General features: G+C 42.3%; 1 protein-coding gene across 15 annotated transcripts in view; it reads right to left on the reverse strand.

Annotated features, from left to right (window-relative positions):
- Positions 1-5,421, reverse strand: part of RCBTB2 (RCC1 and BTB domain containing protein 2) — a 42,372-nt gene extending 36,951 nt beyond the window's left edge. For 2 of the 15 annotated variants that reach the window (XM_081046865.1, XM_081046860.1), the window contains exon 1: positions 3,989-4,407. The gene's annotated coding sequence lies outside the window, so the exon portion shown is untranslated. Of the gene's footprint in view, positions 1-3,988; positions 4,586-4,852 lie in introns of those variants that run through there. The other 13 variants (XM_081046869.1, XM_081046867.1, XM_081046864.1 and 10 more) reach the window with 13 other exon arrangements.
- Between the last annotated feature and the right edge of the window lie 579 nt (positions 5,422-6,000).

Consider the following 6,000-nt stretch of genomic DNA (forward strand, 5'->3'; position numbering starts at 1 on the left):
TTCATTTTTGTCAGAATATCCTTGAAGATTTAAAAATTATTCAAGATTAATTATTATTGTACAGTACTGTAAAAAAAAATGTTGAATTCTCTAGCATTGTGAAAAATGGTTGGCTTTTTTTTTAATATTATTCCAGTGGGATACAAACAAAATAAAGAAAACAGAGAAGGAAAAGAATATACCATCTTACAATTTTAATAAGTCACTATTTATCTGAGACAAATACTTTAAAAATTATATCAGCTCTATATTTAAAAAGTCAGTAGTGGTAAATTATAAAAAATTAATATTGTAAATATAACTTCTAGGTATTATACTTTATAAGTTTTGGGAGCAGTCTTCAATGATCTCAACAACGTTACAAGAAAAAACACATACTAAAAAGAGCTTAATCTATAGTATTTCAACATAGAAAATGCAAAGGAAACCAAGTGGAATGTAAAAAAAGCAAAACTTTCAAACTTTTGGAAGAAGGTATACAAAATATCTTTATGACCTCAGCATAGACTTTTTAAATAAGACACAACACAAAAGCATAAACCACATAGTCCAAAGAAAGGACTAGTAAATTTTACCACATTAAAGCTTAAAAACTTGGCAAAATAAAATTTTATAAATACCATAGGAAGATAATAAGTAAATAACACAAAGTATAGTATCTTAAATGCCATAGAAGAAAAATCCAAAACACAAAAAACGACATATATTCATTTGCCTATTTGCCTAATTCATTCAACAGATATTGACTTAGTGCCTGCAGTAGGCAGTGAGCTGAAAGTAAATACATAAAAAACAAAATAACGTGGAGAGAAATTATATCCAGCTCTTGGGTGCTTATGTCAACATTACTCCAACCCAGTGGTACTCATGGGTCTTAAGAGCTAATAAACTAAACACACTGTATCTATGAGAACAGAGCATTTTCCATGGAAACTGATATTTTGCAGTTAATCAGAAGCTTCTAAATGCTGATTACTGTTCTCTAGAAGTGACCCCAGGAGAAAAAGTGAAGGGGGAAAAAAAAGGAATTTCTGCAGAGAAAACCCAGTATTATGTATTTTGTTAATTCAACTTAATAATATGAGATCAACTCTAAAGCTATGCTTCAGAAACATGATATATGCAAAAGTTTTCTTGCAATATAGAACTCAATGCTTTTAACAAATTCTCCCTTCTGGGTAACACAATTGATGATGCTTTTATAACCAAAGAAACAGGACTTTAAAGAAAACCTCTATCTTTTAGGACACCAGTACAGAGTTTACAGCATCAGCATGTTTTAATGGATCCAGAGCACATAAATGTCAGTGAGGTAATAATGGTTCCCAACTATATGCTTAGCTGAGTCATGAAATATACATCACCTGTAAATTACAAATAATATAAATATGTATAAATATAATATAATAAATCATAATCTCAATTATCACTTGCAAAAAAGGATGATAGCTATAATTTAGCTCCACTTGAATGAGACATTGTAAGTCAATGACAAATAACAGTCAAGATACCTACACAAATGCTAATTAAAGTGGGACAATTACAGACAGGATGGACAAAACTGAGAAACTAAAAGCACAACTAAAACCAAAGTACAACCTCCAAGGAAATGATATTGTCATATGTTTATGATAAATAGAAGCTGATTTGTAGAACACAGAAACATAGTTGCTATTTTAATTATTTCTTTGTAAAAAGGTTTCCAAATTCCACCAAGAGTGATGAAACAGATCTTCAGTCCAAAGCAAAACTGTATTTGGTTTGAAGAGATTACTGAGCTCCTCAGTAACCTGTACCATACACAGCAAAAGTCACTTTCAAATATGAAGACAATCCACAAACTATACAAACATGTTTAGATTGTTAGACTAGCTAAAATGAAATGGTTCTTGAGACATTTGTAAACCCTTTTGAAATTTAGGTCCTTGTAGTTCTAATACCAAAAAAAAAAAAAAAAAAAAAAAAAAATTGTAACGTGCCCATTAAATAGAATCCTAATTGTTGAGATCCTTGTCCCACAACACAACTGTCCCTTCAACATGGTAGGCCCTCTTGGCATTGGCACATTTCAATTTGGGATTCATTTTGTTCAGTATCATATACATTCAGTACAATACAGAACATATTATAATGTGGTCACAGTTTATGATTTCCTCACATACTGTCATCCACTGGTACTTGTTAGCCCAAACTGTCTTACATGGGAAGATATACATAATTGATATTAGCTCAGGTGAGATTAACAAAACTGAAGACATATAAAAGACATAATCTGACATACTCCAATGTCAGAATGATGCTGAAAACACCTATTATGCCTTAAATGTCCTAGAGATGTTCACATTCTTAAGATGGGATCACCATGTGAACTGGACACATGTTCCTTCCAGAAATGAAAGTAAGACGGGTCACATCAGCCTTCCATTGAAGGGCACTGCGTATCCCTTTCAGGGAGGAAAGCTATCTGCTCCTTTTGAAATAAATATCCCCAGGTAGCCCTTTATTTCAGCCTTGAACAGGAGTCCTTGATGTCACTCTGCAACCCTGATCATGCTATTCTTAGTCTCAAATCCCTCTTGCCTGGTCAATTTTATTTTAATGTATAGTAATTTAACTCCAATATACCTCCAAAGTAGTGGTATCTTAGGGGCATTCTAATTTCAGTTTAGCCAAGTGACAAAACCAAATTAAACATGAGAAACTCCTAAAGGCATAAGCAAGTCCATAGGTACCCTACATTTATAGTTCTAAATTAATAGTTTTGGGTATTTAAACATAGTGTTTGCAATCTACTAAAGTAAAGGGCCTGAAGGGAAACACATTTCACCTTCTAAAATCGTCCGTCTTCATCAGCCTGTTTCTCTATGCATCCTTTAATTATGGACTGAAATTTGGTTAGGACTGTCTGGTTCATTCAGAAATCTCTAAGAGCAATAATTTAATATCTTAAAGCATGACACCATACCAGATGAATCTTCAACACAGTTTCAAACAAAGAAAAGCACAGACCACTCTTAGATAACAACTTCACAATTCATATGCACAGGGACACTAAGAAGTAATTGCAAAGTGCAGTAAAATGTGAAAAAAATACAGAATTTTTCTCAACACATCTGTGGTATTCCTTTGGCTGGTCTCTTTCATTTCAGAGCCCAGTCTCTTAATTTGATGTGCTGAATTAAACTGTAAAATCCTGAATAATTTGAACTCAATTTAGAAAAATATTTGTTTCACCTTTATACTATAAAAGATGGTTACATTTGTCACAGTGGTCATGCTTTGGGCCCCCATGAGAGACACAGCAGAGAATGGCAAAGAACACTTTATCCTAGAAAGACATTTAATTCTAAAATCCAGGTCACCACAAGCATCACCTTCAGCTTATCCTTCAGACCCACGGTAACATGCTGTTTAAAACTGCAACCCACATGTACACTCCCAGTCCCCTTTCATTTTCTTCACAGCATTTATAATTTCCTAACATTAAATAATTAAATGTTTATTGTCAATCATTCTTGCTAGAATGTAAGCTCCAGAAGGGAAAGGATCTTTTGTCTATCTCCAAAACTGACATATCCAAACAACTAGATACCGTAGACCCTATACACCAAGTCGTCACTCAATACATCGTTAGAAACAGTTCCAAGTAGCTCCAGGAGTCAGGAAACTGACTTCACTAAGTAAAGGCCCAGGAGGGTGTAAAGCCACACAGAAACTTAGTACGGGGAGGGTGCCAAGCCAGGACGCTCAATAAGCATTAGTGACAGTTAACTTCCCAGTCTGGAGGAAAGAGCTGCTTTCTAAAGCTCTTTCGAGTTCAGTCTGTTAACTCGACCACTTTAACTCAGCTCTGCCAGAGACTAAGTGGCCAAGGGCGGTGCCAGGCAGCCCAACGGCATGCATTCTGTTACAGTCCTGGACTCGTGCTGTCCCCGTGTTTTATGTAATTTCCCAAAGAACAAAAGCAAAAAGTTCACTCTGAACTCGCCTTCCAACTCAAGCAGGAAGTTCTTTCTCGGCCAAGGTGGAGCACTTGGAAAGTTTTCAGCGTCTGAAAATCTCTATTTCCGGGGCTGAGCCGAGCAATTATCTTCCGGCTTAAAAATCAAGATTTATGGCGATTTCTCTCCATCCGTTCCTATCAGTTTCAAAACAGCTTCACCCAGCGTAGTCAAACTTTCTGCGCTATCCCTCGCCATCAGGGCCAAATATCGAAAGCCTAATAAGTTAATGAGCCGGTTCGGGGACAGGAGCTAGGTAAATTGATCGACTGGACGGGAACCGACAGGTTCCAGGTGACAGAAATGAAAACATCAGCACCCTATGCAGGGCGGCGAGTGGGAAGAGATGGAGAAACTCCGTAGGCGCCTGCCCCGAGGTCAGGGATGCCTGCTCCCCAACAGGGCTGGGCCACGGTAGGGAAGTCTCCAGGCAGGTGACAACCCTGGGACGACGCCAGACGCCAGCCTCGCGAACGTGCAACGACCTCGCGCAGGCGCAGCACCGCCTCAGGCCGCAGCCTGGGTGGGGTGCAGCCCCAAAGCCGCGCTCCCCGGCCTCGCCAGCAGGCTTGCGCACGCGCAGCGATGGCACGGCCCTGGGCCGTGGCGGAAGTGTGGCGTCAGAGCCCCGCTCCTTGGACCCGCCAGCGCAATTGCGCACGCGCGGAGACGCCTTGGCCCACGGCTCGGGCGGGGCCGTCGACCCAGGGGCTGCTCCTCAGTAGCCGCCGCGCCTCGGAGCTCGGGCAGCGGGGGCGGGGAGAAGTGGCCCGCCCCTGGGGTATCTGAGAGCCGTCCGCCAGAAGCCCGGCTCCCCCTCCTGACTTCCTGTGCTGGCCCCTGATCCCTACCTCAGCTGAGGCTTTAACCGCATCCGCTCCGCCTCTTGAGTCGCCGTGGCTGCTCGGTCGGGCACCCGGCGCCGCAACGAGGTGGCGCCTTCCCTCGCAGCGGCGTGGCCTCGGCGAAATGCACTCGGATGCTGGTCAGGCCGCGGAGGGAGAGGGAGGGGGGCGCGCTCGAGGAGAGGGAGCCCGCGCTGGCGCATCGCCCCTCCTCTCCTCTCGGCTGCCCACTGCCGCCCCCGCCCCTTCCTCGCCGACTCCCCCTCCTCTCCGAGGGGATCCCTAGGACTGGACGCCGCCTCCCGCGCTGGGTCCATCTCCGCCCTTTTCCCGGAATTCCCTTCTTCTGCAGGCTTCTGGTCCCCAAAGTCTTGGGAATTGGGAGATGCCTGACTCGGAAGGGTGAGGTTCCTGCGATGCTTGCGTAACCGTTTCCGCAGTCCGTCTCCCCCAGCTTTCCTAGTGGTGGTACCCCATCAGGCAGCTCACGTAGCTCCTCCACACGCGCTCCCCCCGCTCTCCCCTCGCCAATGTGCGGCTGAAGACCTGCACCCTTCTAGTACCTACAAAGGCGGAAACAATGACCCGAGCTTCCTTGGGATCAAGGTCTTAGGGAACAACCGCACGCTCCCGTTATTAATGTGCAGTAACGTCTTGTCTTACACTGCCCTTCCGTAGGCTCTAGTATATTTTAGTAAAACACACCACAGCTTTATGTGCGATAATTTCTGCCACATTACTACCCTCACATTGACCTGAGTGGGTTTTCATAAGATGCTCCACAATTAGTATCAACTATCTCTGTCGAGTAAGCTTGTTGTTTTGATATTAGCACAGGTTCAACATTTAAATGATTTGCCAGAATAACTGGAGGTTTCCAGCAGAGTGACCATGTCAGTCTTGCTTGGTTGGGCTTTTGTCATTTCATTAGAAAATGACACTTCATTGGAAAAATTCCAGAATATCTAGCTGCCCTTATAGCAGCTGTTACAGTTGGCATTTATGTCTATTATCAGAGCATAGCCCATTAAGCCCCAGGAGACTTGCAGTTACTTGATTTTATAAGATAGACTAGGGCAGTTTGCATGCATGGCATTGCCTAAGACAAACCTTTCCCCTGAAACAATCAGTTACTCTTTGGCCTTTTAATGTAG

Source organism: Rhinolophus hipposideros (assembly GCF_964194185.1).
Source record: "Rhinolophus hipposideros genome assembly, chromosome: 4".
Lineage (NCBI taxonomy): Eukaryota > Metazoa > Chordata > Mammalia > Chiroptera > Rhinolophidae > Rhinolophus > Rhinolophus hipposideros.